Raw genomic sequence first — 27,450 nt, 5'->3', positions numbered from 1 at the left:
ACTTCAATTGCCGAGGTTATACGACTTCTGGCCGTTCTAGCTAAAGATGGTTGTCGTCAATAGAGCCAAAGTTGAGCTTCCGAAAGTTATAGTTAACAGCAGAGAACGGCAGCATAACGGCAGACCAGCATATTGCCTCCAACGGCATGTCGTGATGGCTGATAATAGCTTCCCGACACACAGCTACAGCAGATCACAGTTAGCAAAATCAGGACAGGTGTTCTCATGTGTCAGACAATATTTGCTTCGCCAGAGACACGGGAGAAAATGGGCAGCGGAAGCCTTCACCAGATCCAGAGGTTTTGAACACCAGACAACATCAGTCTGTGAGTCGGCGAGTCTACCTCGTTCTTGCCGGACAGGACCATGTTCTCGCGGCGGATGCAGTTGAGCTGCTGCTGTGACTCCTCATATGCAGCCTTCACCCAGAGTAACTCAGTACTGTAGTTGGCACACGCCTTCCTCGAGGCGTCCAGCTCGGCTGACAGGCCCTCCATCCCCATCTCGCCCTCATCACATGTCTGCAATGCAATAGATAAATATAATTTGCTGCGTTTGCAGAGGAGCAGCCCGAAGTTATCATCCAATTTGTGTTGATAAGATGTCTTAAGGCTTCCCTACTTGCACATATCGTCCACTTCTCCACAAATTTCAGCGAGTCCTTTGACTCGTGTATGAAATTAAACGTTAAGAATTGTTGAAGATTTGGTCCGAACACCCTCGAAAAGTTTCATTCAAAGCATACCACTGTGAATGCCACTACAATGCCAATGCAATGAACGGCCACATTAGCTTCTTTCCAGTGTGAAATAACAGCAACCTTGTGGGTCACATTTTGGCGATGCTCGGCGATGTTGATCACGAAGAGTTAATGTTTAATGTCTTACGTAGATTCAGTCTGTGCGAAGGGAATGTACCACCGATGGAACCCCGAATTTCACAACGTTCCGAAAAAACTCGTCGCCTATTTTTGCCCTACCTATGGTTGGCCTGGTACGTAATCCACCGATTGAAAGGTTGTTTCTGAGAACTCCTAATCCTCGAGATGGTACAAAGTGCTGAGCAGCCAGTCACCATGAGATGTTCATCGTAAGGGCATAGTGGTGCGTTGGAAATGAGCCACCATGGCGAAGTTGAACATATTTTTCACTGGCGTGAAGTGGGCCATCCATGCCCAGGTCCCAGGACGGATATATGAAGCAATAATGACGCATCCATACCCGCATTCTCAGCGGCTCAGGTCAATACCAGCCAAGATTTCCCTACCATACTCAGCATCGTGGATAATCGTACTCTAAATACAAGGCAGTTTTGGAAACATAACCTGGCACGGTCTTGAATGACACTTGTACCACCATTAGCATAACGGTTATTGCAGTTAATGGCGCTGGAAGGTGGGTTTCATTTAATTTTTAGGACTCAACCTAAAACAATCGTTGCCTGGCATGCCAACGAGGGTGTTGTCAGCAATAGGAATGCTTAGCGTAAAGCCTCTTCATGCCTTGGAAATGCACTCTACACGCAAATCCCGAGCCCATAAAGCTAATCATATGCTGCGAAACGCCGATTCATTGGTTCTCAGCCAGTAGAGCCTTTAAACTGAGTTCAACGGTCTGATTTGACTTCAGCTTACAGCTGTAAAAGTACAGCATATGATGAGCAGTATAACAAACATTAAAAGTCCGTGGCGACTGCTCAGTTGGCTTGAGCGCCTACGGTTTGACTCACCGACCCATGGTGGGGTGGGGTCGGGTCGCTTTACACGTTTGCTATTTGTCACTGACTTGGATTGCCCTCGGCTTGTGAAAACAGCCGCACAAGAGGCCACAGGACGGAACGTACGCAGTGTAGTGGCACGTTGAACTTCGCCACCAAATTATGCCGTTGACCCTAAATTTTTCCACCGGCTGGTGAGATCATGGTTACACGCGCTGCTGAGCATAGGTTCTGATCTCAGAATTACGTTCATTGAGAAGGTTCGGACATAAAGAAATGAAAAATAGTATTTTCTTTCACTGACAACGGCAGCACTGATGGTGCGACCACGTGCTGCGTCAACAGGGTTAGCTTACCCAGTTGGTGCTCTCCGAGTCTGGCCAAGTTGCGATCTCGGATGAATGGTCACTGATCGTCACTTGGTCATCTGAGTTCGACGCCTCCATAGTGCGGCAAATGGCAACGGCGCTGCTGAAACTTAGATTCTTCTCAGACAGCAGTCTTCTCTGCATTTGATCATCTGCTATTCCGAAAATGAGCTGTTCCAGCAACCTGTCCCCGAGGGTATCTCCAAAACAGCAGTCGCCAGCATTTTGGCGGAGAACAGCAGCGTAGTCAGCGACTTGTTGGCCAGCGCGACGGACACACGAGCCGAACTTGCGCCGGCTGTTGGTGACTGAAAGGGTGGAATCCTCCTGACATTGCATAACCAGAAGCAACTCTGCAAGAGGTACGTCCATCGGCTTCTGAGGTGCAATCAGACAGCGAAGAACAGCGTATGCCTTTCTGCCACATGCCGTTAGGAATGCGACTTTTTTCTTCCTCTCGTCAGTGATGCCACTGTACTCGAAGAACAGTTCCAGGCGTTCCTCCCACTCTGCCCACGAGCTCGAGTCAGGGTCGAACGGCTCGATGTGTTGATCCAGCGGCGTCATATCTGATGAGGCAGCCATGGTAAGGGTTCTGAAACGAAGGATGTCATGCTCATTGCGGACAAAATACAAAACACGTTGCATATGTGCATAGGATCATGACAGAAGAATGAAGGGTGAGAGGCAGATGTGGTAACAGACACCTCAGTTTATGTTCCTTTGTCAAGCGGATTTAGTCAGCGGTAAGCATCAATGACGTGGGAACGCTTCAGAAAGTGGGGGTTAGGACAGGGTCAGAGCATACTTGAGGAATATTTCCTGGGAGGTAAGCCAGGCGACCGGAGGGAGGATGACTAGCGGACAAAAAACTTCAAGTCAAGAACTAAGAGGACAAACAGTCAACTATGATAAAGTGGAGTGCAAAAAGTCGAAAACATACAAGTCAAATTGAAAATGCCACAGGGGTGAAAGACAAAAAGGTAAAAGACTAGGTGAACAATAGAGAAAAAGGCAACTTGTTGCCTTTTGGTCTCCCACTTATACGTAAAAAGGTAGAAGGACGGGTTTTACAAATACAATTAAACGTAAAAGAGTTTTGTCTAAAGCTTGGAGTTTTTTCTTGTTTAGTTTTCTTTTGTGAGTTTTTGTCCCGACGCTGCTATAAGAAGGGTTTTCTCCAAATGCAGACACAGCGGCCGCACTACACACGCTGCAAACGGAAACACTTGGGCTTGGATCTCAGAATGGCGCCTGACCGACTGTAGCATGCCACCTTGTTTCTGTGAAAAGATCAGTTAAGGTTCAATTTAGACGTGGGTAGAAAACAGCCATATCGCATTTCTAGTTTATTAACTAATCAGGTTAAATTGATAGGATAGGTAAGGTAACATTAATCAGTTTAGTGGGACGCACGCCAGACATATATGAATCGGCACACCAACGACCTCATCCCTATTCAGGAAACACCTGCGTGCATGACCAACGCATGCAGGGCCCTTTAAAAAAGAACACACACACACGCACGCACGCACGCACGCACGCACGCACGCACGCACGCACGCACGCACGCACACACACACACACACACACACACCTCCATTATCGGTATATACCATTACCATCTGCTCACCTATACCATCGACAAATAAGATCAACCAGTTTTAACAAATATTTCTCCGTTTCAACATCGTTTCCCTTGGGCAGGTGAAATTCCACGAGCAGTTAGGCATTTTGTGTAATTGAAAGGTGACAGCCTCCACAGTTACCGCAATACGGCCAGGTCAAAGGCAGGTGATAATTTGTTTAAATTCGAATTAACAGCCTATGGCGCGTCAAAGTTTCCGTGTGCCTGGGCTTCGCCGACTGGTTTCAAGAGACCGGTTCTTGTCGAAGCATTTTGGGTAAAAACAAATTCGGAATCTTGAAATACTACCTGGCAAAGGCAAGGTGACCAAAACGTCTTGGCCTTAAAGCCATATAACTGGAGTTCTGCCTGTGAAAACCAGTCAGAGATTGAACGCACTCCTTTCGGATTTTCCTCGTCCGAGCTCTGCTCCCGTCCACCGTCGGCGGGCACTGCCTAGACTGGCTGTCCCCCGAATAACTGACTGCTGACTAATCGCGTGACTGCTTTACTGCAAGCTTATGGACGAGCATCGCTGATTATTGGTGTGTACAGCAGATGGCGTGCCCGCTACAGTTCCTATTTGCGAAATTATCCCTTACACCACACTCAGTAAAAATTAAACTTTCGGGAAACTGCCTGTCTAAGGCATGAATTTGTCCATGGGGCATTTATTTGCCCCTCCTTCAGCGCAGTCGACTTGATATGCTTTGTATACAGGACGAAAGAAGAAACTCGTCTGAAACAGGTTTCGTGCCTAGATCTGTCGCAGGCATGGAGCGTAAGCCGGTACTTACGGAAATTTGTTGTTACATGTAATGTCGGCTTGTGATGCAGGTTCCGCAAAATGCCATTGTAAAGTCAAAAATTATATACATATATATATATATATATATATATATATATATATATATATATATGGTACTGTAATCGTAAGCCTTCATCGAAATGGCTACCAGGATGCGGGCACGTTCTATAATCACAATTATTACCTCATTTGCCTGACGAATATATAATGTCCCATTCGGGGAGCTAGCGACGGCCGGGTGGGCGCACGGGAGGTCCCTCTCTCAACGAAAAAGTGTGCCCTTTGACGATATTTAAAGGGAATGCTCCTTCTTTATATGGGGTTTTGAACTGAAATAGCCATCTTGAAGTCCTCGACGCAATTCACGGCCATGTCCTTTTTAAGACCCAACATCTTGAGTTCCTGAATTACTCGCCCGCAAAAGTGTGAAAAGGTTTATTGGGAGACTATTTGAAAGTCGCCATGGCATTGATGTCGTCATAGAAACGTCATGTGGTCGCCGTTATATTACAGGCTGTTTGCTGCCTATGGTCAAAACAGCACGGCCGCTTATACATCCGTAAATGCGATAATGCGGCACGTATGATACAATGCGCGGGAGGTGATTGGCAGTTAGTAAAATTTCGCTCCTGAATGTGCGCCGCGGACGTAAGCGTGAGCATTTTCGGGTTGTGCGGCACTCGTCGTGATTTTTTTAATTTTCCTTATTTCTAGGGATAGGTCAATGTTATAAAAAACGCCACTGTCTGCAAAAAAGTACGGCGCCGAAAAAATCATACTCCCCGAATGTTATAAAAAAGAAGATGCGACAGAAAATCTGTCTTTTTTCTCCTGCTGGTGCTTTTTCTTCCTCTACTGGCGTATTTCTTACAGACGGCTTGGTTGACGCATTGTACACCGGAGAAAAGAACCTTACACGGGTTTGTGGATTAGCATGACGTTGTAAAATTAGGAAAACATTACAGCTATCTTAGGTATATATTTTGTTAATTATTTAACACGTGTTGTGCGGCAAAGTTTAACCTTGAACACAAAAACTGTGTCCTACCAGCACAATCTATTGGGCTGCATTACCATGAAACCCCGTCGAGACTTTGTTTTGAAGGGACCTCACAGTGAAATGCGGTGTTATAACCGAAAACCTGTGCGGAAATTGTGGGAAATCTTGCACTTTGATAGTCCCGCGAGCTGCGCAGGTGTGGGAGCACAATTATTGGATGACGAAATGTGAATCAGAGGCTTGAAATGGGTGTGATCACTGGGGGTACGTGCCAGTGGCTTGTATTGATCTTGATATGATGGGAATGTACGCGAGAGGTTTGTACTTCTGACAGTTCTTTTGGTATTTTTTAAGTCTTCTGACTCCCAATAGAATGCAATATACCGTTACCTGCCTCCATTTTTATGTTTGCGTTTGAACATGACAACGTAGTGATGGGGGCAAACTGAAAGAAACATTAGCACCTTTGGTGCAGGGGCGTACAAACGCAATTTGCTACTTCATTATGATCTTACCAACATTTTGAACCTATTGAGGTATTACAGCATGTAATTGATCCATTGCATGTCATTGTATTAGCAATTCATTTTGGCAGTAGGGGTGATCTGCACGGCTCATTAATGCACATGCTTGGTAAAAGCTCACATGATAAGGCTTTGCAAAATTGTCTTTCCCTTAAAAATCTTGAAACTATAGTGTTGTATTATTATGGATGCACATACTAATGTCTCGACAAATTTTGTATGCAGGCAAGTATTGCTTGTGAGTTATCAATTTCATAGTCACTGCAACTTCTGCAAGATGCTGGGTGCTGAGAAAGATGGAAAAGTATTGCTGTTGGTTTCTTGGATAGCACATAATAATATCTTTAACATGAGCCTTGTGTGCACTGGCAGCTTCATCACTTCCCTGCGTTTTGCCCATCTAACCATAACTACATGCACTTGTCTTGCCTCCAGCCTTGTTCAACATTAGCAGACTTGCAATGCCAGCTCAATACATGGAATTTTATCTTTTTATTTTCGAGCGAAGCAGCCTGATGGCTGCAGCATGGTGCATGGCTGTGGAAGCGGAAGTCGTGTTTGCATATTTATCATTTAAGTTTTGTGGATTCTTAAAACAGGCTGAGCAGGTGATATCACATATTGGTTGTGCGCTCCGTTGAAAGTGATTTGTAAATTGTATCATGTGTATTTGGTATGTCATGTCAAATACGAAGTTAATCCAGTAATGCGCACTTGACCCATCTTTGCATGATGGAAGTTATTATGGAAGCAGCAGGGGTTGCAGTACAAAAATATATCAGCGTTCATTATACCATGCCACAGTACAGCACTGAAGTAGTGCCACGATGACACTGTTGACCCGTGCCATTACACAATGTACCACACTGGTTGACTACTCTATGTCAAACCTATGAGATAGCAGCTTATTATTTATAAATGACTGGTAACAGCTGATTTAACAACGCCAAATTACTAACACCGGTGAGAATGCCCCGTGCTCTTTACCTTGCGGCCGACAATGCTTTGCGGAGGGAAAAGCGTCAACACGTCTGTAATGAGGACCGGCTAATCAGTTGACGAAACGCCGCTGCCATGCCGGGTAAATCTTCCCAACGACAAGTTTGGTGCTCCTCATGACGTTACTGGAAGAAATGTGAAAGTCTGGCTTACTTTACTTCTCACGGCATCACAAGGACTCGCGAGCTCTTTATGATGACAACATTAAAATCCAAGCAGGTGCTCGTAGCAACACGTGTCCTATATCCTGCTGACGATGTCACTGAGACGAATGACTGAATCATCAGTTGGAAACCTCCAGTGGGAAACGTTTTTCGGCTGTGTTATCCCGCTGCTCACGGCATTCCGGGAGACTGCTACGGTGTACTTGCATCTACCTACGTACTCGTCGCTTATATTCCTATGGTGACGCCATTTGAAAAATAAATGAAGCAAAAAATGAGCTACGTTTTACCTGCTGCTCATGACGTCACGTACACGAGTTATGGTCTTCGTTTCGTATCACTAGGGAACCTCATAATGGCGAAAAAGCACTTTTCCCAGCAGGCTTCCTTAAGAAACTACTGCAATGAGGTCCAAGTGATTCATGAACCAACCGCACTCAGGCATGTCCACACTGAGTGGCCAAACGGGCCGGAGAAAGGCATGAACTAACTCAACGATTTCCGCTACTGGCATTATCTGTCTCTAACAAACATTCCAAAATAGTGTGCATCGGTGCAACCACTGGCGGACACCATTTTCACACGATTTAATCGGCAATAGTTTCTCCTAGACTTGAAACGCAGGTTCCGTGAGTGTCATGGCGCCCCCACCATTAACCACTTTTTGAGAATTTAGAGCATTAGTTTTAGGGCAATGGATGGGAAGAGTCGACCACAACACGACTATGAGCACCCTCACTTTCTGAGACGCCCCTCCGTCTATGTTTCGGGTGCCAACGCCAGATCTTGTATTACATTTGCAGCCCAACTCTTCAATTTACCTCCCGGTAGTCCGCTATGAACTCTCCAATTTCAGTGTGTAATATTGCTTTGCTGCGATTGGAAACGACTGCAAGGTGTTTAAAATCATTCCTGAACAAAATGCCTTTTAAGTGAGTCCGCTTCGGGGCAATGATATGGTCGTTGATGGGCAAAACCGTACTTTTATCTTTCGGTCGTCCACCTTATCCAACCATTTCAAACGTGCCAATATAGTTGCAATAGATGCAACCATTAGCAGCACCATTATAAGAATATGCAGATATTTTCTCTCATATCGTAGAGAAAACGATCTTAGCATTCCTGAGCAAAATGCCATTTGAGTAGGCCAATCCCGAATTACCAATAGAGTCGTTCATAGGCATAAGCGGACTCTACATTTAGGCCGCCAGCATCATCTCATCATTTCAAACATATCAGTACATTTTTCATCGGTGCTATCATCAGCGGATACCTTTTAAAAGTATTTATAAGCAATCAAGATGTGCAATCCTCGGCAGATTACTGCTGCACACCACCACGGACTATGTGGCACATACACACAGCGTACATCGAAGCCGACACAGTAACCTAATCGCCTGCGAGCATGAACAATTGTTGTTTTGCAGCTATAGACATATATCTCCCATCAAGCGTGTTTATCTGACAAATGAAGGGCAATGGCTGCACATGGTGAAGCAGAGGGATTAAGATATCCTATGAAATGTGCCTATGGCTCCTATGCCGAGGAAGGTTCCAGTGCAATGGCATCCCCACTTTCTGAGAATGCAGAACATTCAAGTTATGGAATTTGATGGGAAGAATCGTCAACAATATGACTGGGGGCGCCCTTCCTTTCTGAAACGTCCTTGGATGTGTACCGCTTGGTTGTTGGATGTATACCGCTTTTCTGCGTGTCATATATGACCGTTGGACTGGATTTTTCAGGTAAACATACCTTTCATGGTATATACATTTCGCCGTATGTACACCGTGTTTCACGTTCGAAGGCGTGTGGGTATTGCGTAGGCCTTAACGCACGCTCTGGCTATGTGCTCTAGAGGCCATGGTACTGCCCGTGAAAAGCTAGCCGGGGCTAGAATATTTCAGACGCCGTTTAAGCAGCTTTAAAATGATGTCCACCAGTCGTTGCACCGGTGGAAACTATGTTGACACTTTTGAAATGGACAAACTATATTGGCGGCCGAAACGTAAGGAGTTCGCCTTACGCCTGCCATTGGCCCCATTGGTAACTCCGAGTGGACACACCCGAATGACATTTTGCTCAGGAAGGATGGGTCCATTGTCTCCATGATGATAGCAAAACGATATGCATAGTTTTGAAATGGTGTTGCTAGTGATATCATCGATTTAAACTATATTGGCCCGTTCGAAATGGGCAGACAATGGTAGCCGCCGAAACGTAAAGAGTCTGCTTATGCCTATCAACGGCCACTGTTGGCAACATCGATTGGACTGATTTAAGTGCAAGTTTAGTCATGAATCATTTGGACCTCTATTGCTTTCTAAAGGCAGAAAAGTTAGGCTATGAAGTCACATTGGACATTTCATGGCAGGCGGTCGTAATGGAAATGAGTATTGGTTCGAAGTGGTGAGTTGGCGACCGGCGCTGCCAGCTGGAAGGGGATTTTCTTATTCATTTTCCCGTACTGACGTAGCGTTTTCTTTGTTTTGTAATGTGCGACCAATGCATTTTATGGTATATACACATCACCGCGTACAAACCCTGTATCAGGCTCGCAGGCGGTTAGGTATTGCGTTGGCCTTAACGCACGCTGTGGCTTTGTGCCCAATAGGTCATGGTGGGCCCCCAGAAATAATCTCTCGAGGCTACAATGCTTTCAGGGTCGTGACGATGGTACATGAACGTTCAGATAAACACACGTTCTATGGTACATTGTACAGCGAAAACAAGCGCGTTTCGGCTGGCAGGCTGTTATGTCTGACGTCGGACAACTGGGCACATGGCACGCTGCTCCTATTTGACCAGTTAACACCGCTGGTCCCCGGGAATGACCTGCTAACAAGAATATATGAATTGTCGTTTAGACAGTTTTGGAATAGTGTCGACTAGTGATTTCACTGATGGAAACTGAGCTGACACGCTTGAAATCGGCAGATAATGCTGACGGCCGAATCGTAGAGTCCGCTCATAGCTATCACCGGCCCTATTGTTAGCTCTGCTTTTCTTGTGTGCTTGTTGGGATGTGTGCTTCGTTTCAACATGTCATTTGTGACCGTTGAACTTGATTTTTCAGGTAAACATACAGTTCATGGTAAATACGTTTAGCCGCATACACACTGTGTTTCACGCTCGATGGCTTGTGTGGGTATTGCGTAGGCCTTAACGCACGCTCTGGTTATGTGCCCAAGGGGCCGTGGTACTGCCCGTGAAAAGCTAACCGGGGCTAGAATGTTTCAGATATTATTTAAACAGCTTTAGAATAATGTTCGTTAGTCGTTGCACCGATGGAAGGTAAACTGACACGTTTGAAATGGGTAGATAGTACTGACGGCCGAAACGAAAGAGTCCGCTCATGGCTATCACTATATTGGTATTTCGGAGTGGACTTAGCACAATGACGTTGTGTCAAGGAATCATTTGGAGCAACTTGCAGTAGTTTACAAATGCTTTTTTATACAATCTATGACGTACAGTGAAATTGGAGGCTGTGCGGGAGACGGCCGGAGGGTGAATGGAAGAGCTTGGCTGGAAAGGCAATATGTGGACTGGCGCTGTCTGCCGAGACGTGGGCGGAGGAACGGCTCAGAAAGAGGTGTCGCCTACACCCATTTTGCATTTAATTTTCCCATTGGTTTCCATAGGGTAAATCTCAACGAACTTGGAAGGGGAGGGGACGGGGTGCCATGAAACGTAGAGATCCCACGTTTCTACGCTTGTAGCCCAAAAGGCACAACGTGATCGATTTCCCCGTCTCAAGTGTGATGGCTTCTCTTTCATGGCATCCGTGACTATTACATTATATTTGTCAAAAAAACACATATTTCATGATATTCCCATATAACTGTGTGCGAACCTTGTGTCATGCTCACGGGCGGTTAGGTTTTGCGTCGGCCTGAACGTACGCTGTGGGCTTGTGCCCAATAAACAGTGTTGGCACGCGGTAGTAATCTGGCGAGCGATGCATATTGCATTTGTTCTCCAAGCATTTTTTAATGATTTCATCATCATTAAACTCTGTGAATTTATTTCTCATGTTTATGAAGATTTGCGGCCACCCATTAATATATATACGTATGCCTATATACCTAGCCAAAGTGTTATTTTTATGACAGACGAATCTCGCAGAACTTGCACGCTTGCTTCGCAGTGCGTTGGTGCAATACGGTTTTGAGCGTTGTAAGTGGTCAGTGGCAATGGTGTTCTCATGTTGCTCTGGACCTAACACGGACCATACGTCTCTGTATGCCCCATCACACATCACGCTAATGATCTTCGCAATGTTGTCAATTGGCTGACCTCATCTCTGCTGCCGTTGCGTTGGAAGTCAGAAGGTGCTGAAAAGTAAAATGCTCCATAACGGCAGTCCAGCCATTAACGGGCTATCAACACCATAAAAGTTTATCAACAGTACACAACGAGCAATACCATATACTTGGCGATTCGTCAGACCTCAGCTGTACAGCCATTTTCGTCATTCCGATGCTCGGTTGTGCATAGGCTACTAGACACGTGACGCGCCATCTGGACTCGCAATTACCTAACACAAATCAAATTGAGGTTAAGAACTTTATCCGAGGTCGCTTGACAATGCACGCTTCACCGCCTCCATGCGTAACTAGTCATTTTTCGTCATTCGTCATTTGCCTCCATGCATGAGCCCCTGTATGCAAGTTTTTCCGGGCGGATCTGATTGCGTACCGTTTGGGTCTATGGCTGAAAATCACCTCTGCATATTCCAGTGTTATTTCTACGTCTTAGACAACTGGTGCCTCTTCAGCACGAGACATGCGTGCACTGGCCTATGGTGTCTCTGCCCTCTCCTCACCCAGTCTCTAAGCACACGCTTCCTCAAAATGAACGTACACGCACCATGCGCTCCCTCTTTTGTGGCGCATCATGCTTAATGCCGACAGTATCATAATACTCTGGCATTTGACGCGTTGTTGCTACATACGGTCCGCTGCTAGACGCCTGAGGCCTACTCTATCGCGCATTCTATTTCAAGAGAATTTGCAATAAGTACCACAAAACTTCTCTCTGCTGCCCTTGCCCTGAGCATACGGTGCCGCTTCCTCCATTTCTGAAGACTTCGTAAAACAGTGGAGCGAACTGTGCTTATGCAAAAGTTTTGCTATCTCATCCACATGATACATTCCTGTATCATTGTTATACATCCCTCGGTCTCATTCGATGCCGGGTTCACCGTAATCTGGCCTATGCTGTTGCTATATGGTACATGCTATTGATTTTTTGCTTTTGCTGTTGCTATACAGATTATAGCCTACGCTATAATCTGGCGAATGATGGCCTTGGCCGATCAGCTGATCGTTCGCGCTATTTTCGTTCGCGCCAACTCGCCTGTCGTCAAGTGCGTGCACTTTGGCGCGTGGATGAAGATGTTCTAATTGGTGGGGCGGGAGGAGTTTCAAAAGCGTCAAATCCAGTCGGCACCCAGCCCCCTGTCATCCCTGTGTATCGCCATAGGTTCCTTTTTGTTAAGTGCTAAATGCCTGGCGTGGAAGAGAAAAATAATTTCACCAACCTTGACTCGCGTCGCTGCGTACCACTTGCTATTTCTCAGTTCATATTTTTGATGTTTTGTGGGGGTTTGAGGAAGAGCTTGTTGGATTTAGTTATGATGTGTTTGAAGGTTTTGTGTGGTATGCACGAAAGCTAAAAAAGGGTATTGTGCACGATGCTGTTTGTGTGTGGGGTAGCCATATGTAAACCTGTCGGTAATGTTAAAGGCACGGGGTTTTCTCCATGATTTTAGTGCAAGGCGGCGTTGGGCCGCTAGTTGCAGGGAGTTGAGTGCTTTGCCTGCTGTCTTGCACTATGCTCGATTGTGTGTGTTGTGTTTCCATAGCTGCATGTGTGAAGACATGTATGAACCTGGTGGTACAAAATATACCATACTATTGATATTATGTTGTAAAGCTGATGCATCTCTTCAATTAATCCTGCCACTGCTCAGATAACTAGCCTCTTTTTATGTCTTGTCTGATATCATTTTGAGGCATGAAATATTAGCATAACATAAATGACAGCTAGCAGACATTATAATGCCGTGAATATTTATGGATAGGATTGGGTTGCAATCCCATCTGATTATATATTATGGTTGTTGGGGACTGGGTCCCATGTCACGTCAATTTTCCATCATCACATTATCTTTCTTATGTATATGAGTGCACGTATGCACATTATGTGATGAAGAAATAATTTCCACGAAAGTGACCAGAAGATATGAAAAGATATGGAATTTTTGCAGCTGTTCCACTGCATGCTTAATAACTTGCTGTGTGATTCCAATTATATCAAAGGTATCATAACGAGCAGATCTTCCCTTGAAAGCTGATGGTAACTATAGCACTCTACTTTTTTGCTTAGATATGCCAGGGACCTGCAATGAAATTTTCAGAGACAGGTACCTAAGAGGGAGACACGGAAAGAGGGGTGTCTGCAGTCCCTACAGTGAGAAGAACTGTCAGAAGACTGTGTTGCTGTTGAATGATATTGGCAACCATCTGTGCCTCAAGCCACCAATAGTGAGAACTGTGCGTGCTGTATAGAAAAGAGATGCTGTGACCAGGTCTTTTACTTATGTACCATTGTCATTGATATTTAGAATAAAGACATTGTATGGCTGCCCCTAGTATTGAGGAAATCATGCTGGAGTGTGTTATTCATGCATACATAAAGGTGAGCTGTGCACTAGGCATTGCCTAATTGTTACAAAAAAGTTTGCTTTTCTCTATTGCTGGCGAATTGAAACTGCTACCCCTTCGCAACTTATAAAATCTGCATTTCAAACAAGACATGAACAGAGTGGTAGCTTTTTAGGCAGCAGGTTCAAAATCAATTTCCTTACCTGCACATGGCTATTGAATGCCTTTCAAAGGCCGGAGTAAACTGTAACAAACAACATGTTTTTATCTCTTCAGGCACTAAGATAACCTGATACAAGATTAAAAGTGGTTATATTGGATTTCTGTGGGATAAGCAATCCAGAAACATGCATGACATTACTAGCATACTGCGTGTCATGTTGGCCTCGTATGACCTCATCTTGACATCCTACCTACATCTTGACTATGTTATGACCTGGAAAAATGGTAGCTGACGTTTAAGCTGCATAACGGGATCAAAATAGACGTGAAAATATGTTGAATCATAGATCGCATGAATACATCAAATTATCGCGGTAAATTATCAAATTATCACAGTCATGGAATGACCTTGACCTGACCCCATCGTGCATCTGCATGTTCGTGACACAGGATCTTCATTTAGCCAAAGAGTATACACGTCTTGAGGAAATGAAACGCCTCAATTGACCCAGCCCCTGAAAACACGTAACGGGGGTCTGCAGGCCTTTGCCCTGACCTGGACCTTTCATGTCAGCATGATTTTTAATTGTTGTGTCTTTTAGATACGCCCATTGACTCTTTCTGTTTGCATATATATTTCCAACTTAGGCAATGAATTCCCGAAAAAGCTTTGTGAGAGTTTTGTCTCCCGGCTTTCCAGACCGAAGCGCACGGCTGGGACGCCAGCCAATTAATTATTAATAAACTTTGCAGCCGATATTATGGCCTATTCGGAGAAGAAATAGTCTGTTATGATCCAACCAAAGATATTTAACGCCTACCAGTCTTGGAACCGTTTCAAAAAGCCAAACAAACGGCGGAAGGCATGCATCCGCCGTTGGCCATTGCGTGCCGATTACACTTGTGACGTCATCAGTCGAAGCAGCGGAATTTGACCGGACGGTTATACCGTCTGTTCTAGGGCCTTGGTCGGCACCGGACCGCGGGCAGATCGCGACTTGAGGCATGGGTTGGTCTTTAGAGGCGGGATCTAGGTGAGGTTAAGTAAGGAGCAAGCAAATATGGAGGGAAGCGAATATATCGCCTGCCATGACTGCAATTACCAACAACATAACAATTAGCTTGTTATGATGCATCATTGCTAATACGTAATGCAGCAATAACATAAAGTGCATGACACAGCAAAAAGAGGCATTTTCGAAAAGTTTCACAAGAGCACAGTGATGGCGCCGTTCGCTAACGGGAACGCTTCTATCCGGAATTTAATTCACTTGAGCTACGATGACCTTTTAGGTCAGCACTAGACCACTCCTGGACGCAAAGTTTAATGCATGACGTAGCTACATGTTCATTGAGTAACGAAATGCATTTACATACATAAGTATGTGGCACACCCGTCTGGAAATGTTTTTTTGCTTAGTGCTTTTTATATATACATATATACATCATTTTTTACACTTTATATTTATTTCATATTCATTTTATTTTATATTATATTTATATTACATTTATATTTTATTCATAGTATCTTTTATATTTTATATATACATCTAATTTACCCCAAAACAGTTTTAAATGGTGTCCTCGAACGACTGCACCGGAGGAAATTCAGAGTCGACTAAGCTGTCCCCCAATCATTTGGACCCATTTGGAAAAGTTTATATATATATATATATATACATATATATATATATATATATATATATATATATATATATATATATATTTACATATATATATACATATATATATATATATATATATATATATATATATATATGTATATCACTACACGCTGATACTATACTAATGGGCAGATAAACATCCACGTACATTTCATTATTTAATGGGTGGCCGTAAATATTTATAAACATGAGAAATTAATTCCCGGAGTTTAATGATGCTGAAATCTGGAATGATGATGAAATTATCTAAAAATGCTAAGAGAACAAATGCAATATGCATCGCGCGGCAGATTATTACCGCGGACCAACACTGCACAAACCCACAGCGTACGTTCAGGCTGACGCAATACCTAACCGCCTGTGAGCATGACACAAGGTTCAGCTATATGTGGATGTCATGAAACGTGTGTTTGTTTGAAAAATCTAGTGTAATAGTCACGCATGACATGAAAGAGAAGCCATCACATTTGGGACGGAGAAATCAATCACGTTGAGCCTTTTGGGCTGCAAGCGTAGAACCGTGGGATCTCTACGTTTCATGGCACCCCGTCCCCTCCCCTTCCAACATCGTTGAGATATACCCTATGGAAACAAGTGGAAAAAAATAAATGCAAAATGAGTATGGGCGACACCTCTTTCTGAGCCGTTCCTCTGCCAAGCTCTCGGCAGGCAGTGCCAGTCCACATATTGCCTTTCCAGCCAAGCTCTTCCATTTACCTTCCCGCCGTCTCCCGCACAGCCTCCAATTTCACTGTATGACATAGGTTTTATAAACAGTATTTGTAAACTACTGCAAGTTGCTCCAAATGATTCCTGGACACGACGTCATTGAGCTAAGTCCACTCCGAGTTACCAATAGGGCCGGTGATAGCCATGAGCGGACTGTTTACGTTTCGGCCGCCAGTACTATCTACCCATTTCAAACGTGTCAGCATAGTTTCCATCGGTGCAACGACTAGTGGACATCATTCTAAAGCTGTTTAAATGGCGTCTGAAACATTCTAGCCCCGGTTAGCTTTTCACGGGCAGTACCACGGCCCCTTGGGCACATAACCAGAGCGTGCGTTAAGGCCTACGCAATACCCACACAAGCCATCGAGCGTGAAACACAGTGTGTATGCGGCTAAACGTATTTACCATGAACTGTATGTTTACCTGAAAAATCAAGTTCAACGGTCACAAATGACATGTTGAAACGAAGCACACATCCCAACAAGCACACAAGAAAAGCAGAGCTAACAATAGGGCCGGTGATAGCTATGAGCGGACTCTACGATTCGGCCGTCAGCATTATCTGCCGATTTCAAGCGTGTCAGTTCAGTTTCCATCAGTGAAATCACTAGCCGACACTATTCCAAAACTGTCTAAATGACAATTCATATATTCTTATTAGCAGGCCATTCCCGGGAACCAGCGGTGTTAACTGGGCAAACAGGAGCAGCGTGCCATGTGCCCAGTTATCCGACGTCAGACCTGACAGCCGGCCAGCCGAAACTCGCTTGTTTTCGCTATAGAATGTACCATAGAACGTTTGTTTATCTGAACGTTGATGTATTATGGTCAGGACCCTGAAAGTATTGTAGCCTCGAGAGATTATTTCTGGGGGCCCACCATGACCTATTGGGCACAAAGCCACAGCGTGCGTTAAGGCCAACGTAATACCTAACCGCCTGCGAGCCTGATACCAGGCTTGTATGCGGTGATGTGTATATACCAGAAAACGCGTCGGTCGCACATTGCAAAACGGAGAAAACGCTACGTCAGTACAGGAGAATGAATAAGAAAGTTCATATCCGGCTGGTAGCGCCGGTCGCCAACTCACCACTTCGAACCAATACCCATTTCCATTTCGACAGCCTGCCACGAAATGTCCAATGTGACTGCATGACCTAACTTTGCTACATTTAGAAAGTAATGGAGGTCCAAATGATTGATGCCTAAACTTGCACTGAAATCAGTCCAATCGATTTTATCAATAGTGGCCGTTGATAGGCATAAGCAGACTCTTTACTTTTCGGCCGCTACCATTCTGTCCATTTCAAACGTGGCAGCATAGTTAAAATTGATGATATCACTAGCAACGCCATTTTAAAACTATGCATACATTGTCGCTATCATCATGGAGACAGTGGACCCATCTTTCCTGAACAAATGTCAGTCGGGTGTGCCCACTCGGGGTTACCAATAGGGCCGATGATAGTCGTAATGGGAACTCCTTACGTTTCGGCCGCCAGTATAATCTGTCCATTTCAAACGTGTCAGTATAGTTTCCATCGGTACAATGGCAAGTGGACATCATTATAAAGCTATTTAAACGGCATCTGAAATATCCTAGCCCCGGTTGGCTTTTCACAGGCAGTACCACGGCCCCTTGGGCACATAGCCAGAGCGTGCGTTAAGGCCTACGCAATACCCACACGAGCCCTCGAGTGTGAAACACGGCGCGCACGCGGCTAAATGCTCATACCGTGAAAAGTATGTTTACCTGAAAAATAATATCCAACGGTCATATATGCCAGGCAGAAAAGCGGTACACATCCCAACAACCACACAATAGAGCGAGAGTTACCAATAGCGCCGGTGATAGGCTTAAAACACGGCTCTTTACGTTTCGGCCGCCAGCATGGTATGTCCACATCAAACGCTGCAGTTTAGTTTTATCAGTGCGATCATAACCGGAAACCATTTTTGTTTAATAGGGAAATTTAAATATTCTATCATTAGTAGGTCGCGCTCGGGGAGCACCACGGCCTACTGGGCACAACAACGTGAGTTGAAGCCGACGCAATATGTAAACGTATGCGAGACTGAAACACGCTTTGTATGCGGCTATACGCCGATACCATGACGTATGTGGTGATGTGAAACTCGAGCATCGTGGTCAGGGCAATAACAACATTCTAGCCTCGGCCGATTATAGCCGGGGAGTGCCACGGCTTATAAGACACAAAACGACAGCGTGTATTTGGGCCGGTGCAACACCTATTCCCACGCAAGCCTGCAACAATGTGTGTATACGGCTTTAGGCATATACCATGAAAAGGTGTCTCACTGTACGTCACGGTGAGTTCTTGGCCGACACAGTAGGCCGCTAGGTGAGTCAAGGGGCCCCAGTCAATGTAAGTCGCAGGCCCCAGCCATGTCCCTATTTCTAAAATGGATCCCATAGCCCAGGTCACGCTAGTGGCATAATGTTCAGGAATCGTTTGGAGCACCTTGCAGTAGTCTCCAAATGCAACGAAGCTATGTCATGCAGTGCAAATGGAGATTTCGAAGCAGGCGTCCGTAGGTTAAGTTGAAGAGTTTAGATGCAAATGTGATAAAAGGTCTTCCGCTGGCTTACGCAACAGATACGGAAGAACGTTTCAGAAATGGAGGGTGCCCTTAGTAATATTGTTGGCGATCCTTCCCTTCAAATTCCATAACTGCAATGCTCTACATCCTCAGAAAGCGGGGATACCGTCGCACACGATTCTTCCTCAGCATAGGAGCCTTAGGCACATTTTCATATCTTAATTACTCTGCTTCACCATGTGCAACCATTGGCCTTTATTTGTCAGATAAACACGCTTGATGGGAGATATATGCCTATAGCTGCAAAATAACAATTGTTCATGCTCGCAGACGACTAGGTACTGCGGCGGCCTCAATGTACGCTGCGCGTATGTGTCACGTAGTCCGTGGTGACGTGCAGTTGAAATCTGCCGAGGATTGCACATCTTGATTGCTTATAAACACTTTTAAAAAGGTATTCGCTGATGATAGCACCTATTGAAAATGTAGACATGTTTGAAATGAGATGATGCTGGCGGCCGAAATGTAGAGTCCGCTTATGTCTATAAACGACTCTATTGGCAATTCTGGATTGCCTTAATGGAACGACATCTTGTTCAGACTAACAACACCACTAAAGACCACTATATCGGCAAGTTTGAAATGGGTGTATAAGTCTTACGGCCGAAAGATAAAAACTACGATTATGTCCATCAGTGACCATATTATGAACTCGAAATGAACTCACCTAAGAGGCATTTTGTTCAGGAATGATTTTAAGCGCCCTACAGTCGTTTCCAAACGCAGCGAAGCAACGTCACGCATTGAAATTGGAGAGTTCGTGGCATACGGCCGGAAGATGAATTGAAGAGTTGGGCTACAAATGTAATACAAGGTTTGGCGTTGGCACCCGAAACATAGGCGGAGGAACGCTCCAGAGAGCAAGAGTGCTCGTAGTCATATTGTAGTCGGTTCTTCCAATCCATTGCCATAACGCTAATGCTCTGCATTCTCAGAAAGTGTCTAATGGTGAGGTGCCATGACACTCACGGAACCCGCGTTTCAGGTCTACGAGAAACCATTGCCATCTAAATGGTGTCAAAATGGTGTCCGTCGGTGGTTCCACCGATGGACACTATTTTGAAATGTTTGTTAAAGACAGATATTGCCAGTAGCCGAAAACGTCGGGTCAGTTCATGCCTTTCTCCGGCCTCATTGGCAACTCAGTGTGGACATGCCTGAATGCGGTTTGTTCATGGATCACGCGTACCTCCTTGCAGTAGTTTCTTAAGGAAGCCTGCTGGGAAAGGTGGTTTTCGCCATTATGAGGTTCCTAGTGATACGAAACGAAGACCATAACTCGTGTCGCGTGACGTCATGAGCAGCAGGTAAAACGCAACTCATTTCTTATACTTTTTTCAAATGGCATTACCATGAGAATGCAAACCACAAGTACGTGGGTACATGCACGTTCACCGCAACAGTCTCCCGGAACGTCGTGAGCAGCGGAAAAAACACAGCCGAAAAACGTGTCTCACTGGAAGTTTTCAACTGATGACTGATTCATTCGTCCAAGTGACGTCATCAGCAGGAGGCAGGACACGTGTTATTACGAACACCTGCTTGGTTTTCAATGTTGTCATCTTAAGTAGCTTGTGAATCCTTGTGATGTCGTGAGAAGTAAAGGAAGCAAAATTTTCACATTTCTACCAGTGACGTCGTAAGAAATAATAAAGAACTACTACTGTGCACCTTACATGATATCAATGTCGGGACTATAGCACTGCAGGCAGGGATACGTCGCCAATACAGTACTGACATCCTCAACAGTCCTTGACACTTGCCGGTAAGGGTTTCATGACTCTATATGGCAGTCTTTACAGTATATCGTGCCTTGATATTAATAATCTGCCATAAAAGCTAGCGAACGCCACGTTATCTATGTCAAACGGTCCACCAAAGCATTTTTTACGACCAGTACCAAGACAAAAAATCCACAGACAACCCATCCACTAATCCGCCACCCAACACAGCGCTCGCGATGAGAATGGCCGGTTGGCGTCATTTTTCGTGCGTTTCGAGATATTCTCTAGGTCCGGCTGCCAGATGCTGCCAGGTATTACTGTTGCCACAAAGCGATTCCACAATGGCATCAAACGTTAACGTAAGGGGACGAATTTTTTAAGGCTTCAGATTTTGCTGCTTAGGGTCGTTTTTGAACCTTGAAACATTGCCATCGGTTACAAGTCAGCTTTCCCCGTCATGTCTGATGCTTTCTCAATATCTTCAAATGTGAAACATTCTCTTTAACATTTGAAAACGAACTTCCTATGGCATGAACAATGCAAGAATAGCACAAGATAACCGACACCCTTTGCCGCTGGATGAATGTGGCAGAGCCTCTTTGGTTGAAAGGGTGCATCCGCACTTTTTAGTAGTTGGACTTTTGCAGCGGCCAAAATGCACTAAACGCGCTGATTTTAAGCCCCGCGGTCGTTAAATCTTCTTCAGCGCCGTATTTTGAAAAGCTGGCAGCATCTCTCACAAATTTAATAGCTTCAACGGTAGGCTTGATATACTTGGATCGAAATTCGAATGTATCCTTACTGTTTCATTCCAGAAAAAATAGCTGATCTTTTCGTTCCGCCAGCAACTGATGATGATTTATTTTCGCGTAGCGTTATATTTCATTTTTACATGGGCACCGGACTTCCCAAAAGGCAAAACTGAACATTTGTGCACACATGCGGCCGACGCGCCTTAATATCCGATAGCTTACTTACTAACTTCCTCATCTTGCTAGCGATCCCGATCCTCAGCAAGCGCCTGCTTAACGCTTTGCCGCCCGTTTGCCGAACAGTGCTCAGAGTGGTTCAATTGATCTTAGGGAAATTCGGAGGCTGTGGTTTATTGATGTGGCTGCTATTTTTGGCCTAAGAGCCCTTTATCATGGCAGATTAGCAGGCACAGAGATTACCAAAAGGGAAATCGGGGAGCAAGCTTCAGGCTTACTCCCAAACCGACCTGAACGCACTACATTGTGGCATAGGGGGCAGCACCTCATAGATGGCAGCACCTCTACCTCTTGTCTCGCCCAGCCAGCAGTGGAATAGCTTTCGAATTGCAGGCACGTGCTAACAACCTTCACGAAGCTCTAGTGGCTGTGTCCCTTTGCTATGACGCCTGATTGTAAAGTGATTCAGCCCCATCCAAATCAGTCAGCCCTTATCGTAACCATGTGAAACAACGATCAACCCAATCAAAACAGCCCAACTCTGCTCTCTCAACCCAACTCAACTCTACATCAAACTAAACTGCCGCTTAGACAGCACGCAGTCCGCTATTCAAATGCACCGTTAAGCCATTCTGAAGCTTCAATGAGACGCCCATTTTGCCCGTGTTCCAGTTTTCCGTATTTCTTGAGACCGAGTCGGAGACGGATTTATTCGAGATCAAGTCGAGGCCAAATCGATCTTTCTTTTCCAATGGTCTGCGTTCAAGTCTAGTTAATCCACACAACAGATCGACTCACTAAGCCGGAGTCTTAAGAGTTCATGGCGGCGGACGCGACTCCGTGTGCTGCTGACTTTCACCATATCTTACGCTACGCAGTGCCATGGCACGATGGCCGCTGTTTCAGCCGCTGCGGGTCTTGGCCAGCTGCCAGCTAGTGACCTGTTGCGACGCCTTGTTGAGACGCGATCACACAGATCTGGCACAGATTGGTCCCAGAGTCCGACGCCAAACCACCTGAGATACAGGAGCTGCGGCATGTCTGGATGCACTCTCTTCCGAGTGCGCGAAACAAGTCACCGGCGTTTGTTCATATTGGTTGCGCAAAAAGACTGAGAAAGTGCTCGCCCGTCTCTGGCACACTAACGCTTCAGTTTGCCGTGAAAGCCTGGACAAAAAAACTGGGCTCATGAACGAACTTAATGAAACGTGCCGCACATAACTTGAACGCTTACAATGTCAATAGGACAAAGGAACAAGTTTTTAATTCGCAAATATATACTTCATGGTGTATGAACATGTTGATTGACAGCATCCAAGGCGTCGTACAAATACCACTGCTAAAGCTGGACACGAAGTAGTGTTTCGGCTTCACCAGAAAACACTGGGCACTGTCACCGAGGAGCGCCGCAGCCGTCGGGCGCCCGTTCTCAGGCGCGCCTGCCTCAGCAGCCCCGTCCCGACCGGACGCCCCTGAGGTCGAGGCCCGCACACGCACGGATGATGCCCGTACATACCAGCTCTGCTCTGCGGCTGGCCCAGCTCTTCCACAACTCGTCACTCGGCGCTCGCTCAGCTCTTCTTCACCAGCAGCGCGGCAGCGTCCACTCCCTGAAGCCGCTCTCCTTGGAATGAACTGCGCATTGGCGAGCGCTGATGCAGCCCAAGGCCACGCCACGTGGGCATGAGCAAGCGGGGCCGGGACTAAATGATCGACAAAGCCTGTTGACAACCCCATGTTCCCAGCCTATGGCACAGATCGACACCAAACCTTCACCACCCGATGACATTTGGTCGATAATCCATTATTCCCAGAAAAGAAGCAATTAGTTCTAAGTTGAGCGCGGACTTTAAAACAAGCACATTGTTTCATCTGGGAATGGTCCTTTCCACGATGCTATCCAAACCAAGTGCGTTGCTTTCGTTAGTCAGCCTGCCTATTCATATTTGCGTCAGCTCATTTTTGTGTTGACAGTATGTTGGCACAGTTCTGGAACTGAGGCAGGCAAGAAAGGTGCACCATATGGCGACAAGAATTGGCCTGCATTTATTTTGTTATTGCTGCCTTCCGTACGTGCCCACATGCCCTAGTAATGTACAAGGTAAGGAGGCGCCTTACCAATGCTCTCCCTACAATGGAACATAAGAAACGAGATGTCAAAGACTGTATTAAAACATGGTGGGGACAATATTGGAGCATTCTTGCTTTCATTTCCAATCTTAAATGGCTGAAATATCATTCGAAATGCACGAGTGTCGTGCCGCAGTCGACGTCAGGGTAGGGTGACGTTAATATGTGACGTTAAATTTGTCGTTTCTTTACAATTATGGCGCAATGCTGCGCCAGAAATTGTCTCTCAAAAAGTTTTATAAACTCAAGCAGTCCCATTGCTTGCTTTTTTGTGACGTATTTCTTGTGCCGTTCTTTTTTACCAAACGGTTTACAACATAAGGTGTTGTAAAATTGAAGAGAAAGGAACGTCGGTAGCGTTCTTTTTATGGCAATGTCCACATGTACCACTGTGTGAACTTTGTGCGTTTGCCAGGGTGTTTGGCCCGAGCACATTTGATTTTCTTTACACATATACACTGGAAAGAACAGCAAATCATCGGTGAGAATTGGGGAATGAAAATGACCCTGTCTGCAGCCATCAACAGCGCCGCGTGACACACTGCCCACGACTGGAAAAGGGATGCGAAAGATGGGCTACGACGGAAGCTTATCGTCCCCCCCCCCCCCCACGTAGTGCTTCCTTTCAATGCACTCTGTTGTCTGACGCTGCTCACCAGAATCCCAACTGACCTCAGTATTGTCATGTCACGTGGTGAGCAACAGAAAGTAAGCGTGGTATTTGGGGTGTATTCGCAGCGTCCCGCACGACGCAGAAACTTTGCTGGCGACGTCACTCATGACGTCATACCCACATATCATGTCGCTTGGTGCTTGCAGTGACCCCGACGACAAATATTTTGTCACACGTCACATTGGATCCTTCCTGGAGGTGCAGAATCTTCTTTGACTCGATCGGGGGAGACTGAAATGCGCAGCAACAACAATGGGTCAGTTTGGGTGCCTAGGACCGCCCGTGAGTGATGAAAATATGTTTTAAGCGTCATAAAGAGCATAAGCTGCTGTTTCCACTGTCAAGAGTACTCAAAGCACCTCCGAACAAAAATATCGTATGTTTGCATGCTCAATCGTTGGCAAGACCTTTGCGAAATGCGAACAAAAGACAACATTTCTGTGTGACAATACGAGTTCGCGGATATGGCCCAAGCTGCTGAAAACTGGGCTGGTTTGCTTTCGTGGATTTCACAGGCATGTATTGGACTTGCAATACGGGACCAAGCTCTCAGTTCAATCCAGATATTGAGTGGTGTCCACTGTTTGAACATGTACTGTGTAGTGGTATCCATCAGATGTACCTGTAAACATGGTTGTAGGAGCAGGGCGGGGAGTCAGGGAGGCCATGAACCCCCAATTTTGGAGGTGTTTTTTAAAGGTGTTAAGCCAGCAGTGTGGCTGCCGTTTGTAGGCGACATCACTTCAGTGATAGATGGCGCACAACATGAAGGGCGCCGTTTGTGGTGCGAGATGGTGGCGGGAGATGGCGCTCGTGCTGGCGTTCCTAGCGCAGCGGGGCGTTTTGAAGGTGAGCGGCTCTTGTGGCGATCGCTCAGAATGTGACCAGACCACGATGCGCCAGGGACGCGTCCGCAAAGTGTGAGTAACTGTATTGGCTTAAACTGTTACGTTATTATTGTTTCAGGTCATTAGATGTATTGGTCATCATACCAGGTCGCATGTATTTTGGGGTTATTATTGTTTCACTTTCATTCAGGTTTTACGTACAATAAATCGGCAACATCAAAATGATGGCTTCGAAGCGGATAGAATGAGCCGTAGTCATGTAATGGCTGTTACAAGCGGAATTAACTGCCCCCCCCCCCCCTTTGAGATTAAGGCTGTGTGAGGCTTACTTTTGCACTACATTCAACATATGGGCCGATTTATCTAGTTTAAAACCGATTTATCTAGTAAAAAACTAGATAACCTAGATTAGCCATCCTTCTCAAGATGCGTCATCTTTTTCGGTTGCCCATTGGCCACATCTTAGTGTTACAGCCACAGAGCCGACGCCACGCGGCCAAAAGAGACTGCAACGCCGGGTATCGAGGCTGTTGCACTGACTTGTGGGCGCACATGCTCAAACCATGGTACATAGTTTTATAGTGATCAATTCTGACTGAATTCCAAACGTTTTAAGACGAGCATGGATTAGCTATGCTAATACAAACTTGGGCCCCCATTTTATCGACAATCTACGTTCAGGGAGTCCTCAATATGTCCAGAGAACACAAAAACAAGAAACCGGAGTCTATGTGACAATTATTGAACCACCTACTGCGATCAGGGATGTTTTTGCGTCAGCGAGGGTTCCTGTGCTGATCCAGGGCCAACTGCGCGAGTCAAAAGGCCTTCTGTGTAGGGGGTCTTCTGAACAATGTGATGATATATCCTTCATCTGGCCTCCGGATGGACCAGGAGATCCTGCTCCCTGTCGCTAGAACGACAGCCAGATGACACTTCGCGACTAGGCGGAGTGGCTCTTAAGTCCTTGATCGGAAACGGCAATGTACCCCTGGTGTTCTACGTAAGGGGCCCCTTGCCCGGAGGGAAATAAGGGGTCTCATTATATAAAAAAGGAGTACAGTGTAGGTCTCATTATTGTTGAATAGAGTAGGTCGAAATGAATTTTAAAGAAAACAAACAAGGCCATCCCATGTTTGCCTAAGAACGTTCATTTTTTCGGAATGGATTAGTGAAAAGTGCATCAAAAGGTTTGAACATGCCCGCCCGCAACCTCGAGAGCAGGGACAGCGATGGTCTGGGTTGCAGCTTCCGTAAAACCGAACGGCGTCGGCCACTGTGTCACCAGACGGCGGGCGCCATGTTAATCTGTCTTCTGGACCGATCAATAGTTACAGATACACGAAAAATAGAGAATCTACCCTTACTCTTCCAGTTCTACCACCAGATACCAGCTGCATTACGCAGTGCTTTAAGGGCCAATCCGTTCTTATGATCAGTCTAAAAATCGCACACGTGAAATATGAGCCCAGACTGCCTTCTAAATGTAAGATGTGATGTCATAAAGCGTTCAAGAATACAGCTTCCAGAGGCGTCATCATTTTCGTCCAAACGTTAGCCACGGCTCAGTATTAGCTGCTAGGCCGATGCAGCGCAGCCTACGGAGACTGCAACGCCCGCGGTTTACGTCACGTAACTTGTATTACTAATCTGGTAATGTGTTAAAAGGTAATTATTTCATAAGTGTGATCATTTTCGTCCACCAGTAGGCCAAGGCTACAAGTAAACCGCTGGGCTAACGCCACGTGGACTATGGAGACTGCAGCGCCTGGTGTGGAGGTTTTTGTTGTTTAGATTTGAGGGCGCGCATGTTGAAAGCGCGTGGCATGAATTGTATCGCTATAGATTCTGACCGAATAGTGAACATTTCCAGGCAAGCATGGCTTGGTCTGTTAATACACGTTGTGGACCATTTGATTTGCAATCAAATTTTTATCTTCAAATTTTGATCAGACATATCGGTCTAGTTTATTTTCGCGAAGTTCTTAATGTCTGTAGGATCCAGATGAAAATTCTGACAAAGGTTCTGAATTTCATCGGTTTATAAAGTCGTCCACGTTGAATGAT

At 45.6% G+C, this 27,450-nt stretch overlaps 1 long non-coding RNA gene across 1 annotated transcript; it reads right to left on the bottom strand.

Moving 5' to 3' along the window:
* Positions 1 to 358: 358 nt before the first annotated feature.
* On the bottom strand, positions 359 to 23,355 carry LOC119099344 (uncharacterized). The gene is made up of 3 exons (XR_005094350.1): positions 23,249 to 23,355; positions 2,073 to 2,679; positions 359 to 521 (listed from the first exon to the last, which is right to left on the bottom strand). It is a non-coding gene; the product is annotated as an uncharacterized LOC119099344 (long non-coding RNA).
* Positions 23,356 to 27,450: the final 4,095 nt, after the last annotated feature.

The sequence above is a fragment of the Pollicipes pollicipes genome, unplaced genomic scaffold (assembly GCF_011947565.3).
Source record: "Pollicipes pollicipes isolate AB1234 unplaced genomic scaffold, Ppol_2.1 Scaffold_4740;HRSCAF=5597_pilon_pilon_pilon, whole genome shotgun sequence".
In the NCBI taxonomy this organism is placed as follows: Eukaryota; Metazoa; Arthropoda; class Thecostraca; order Pollicipedomorpha; family Pollicipedidae; genus Pollicipes; species Pollicipes pollicipes.
The sequence above is the reverse complement of the archived record's forward strand: the minus strand, read 5'-3'. Positions and strand labels throughout refer to the sequence as shown.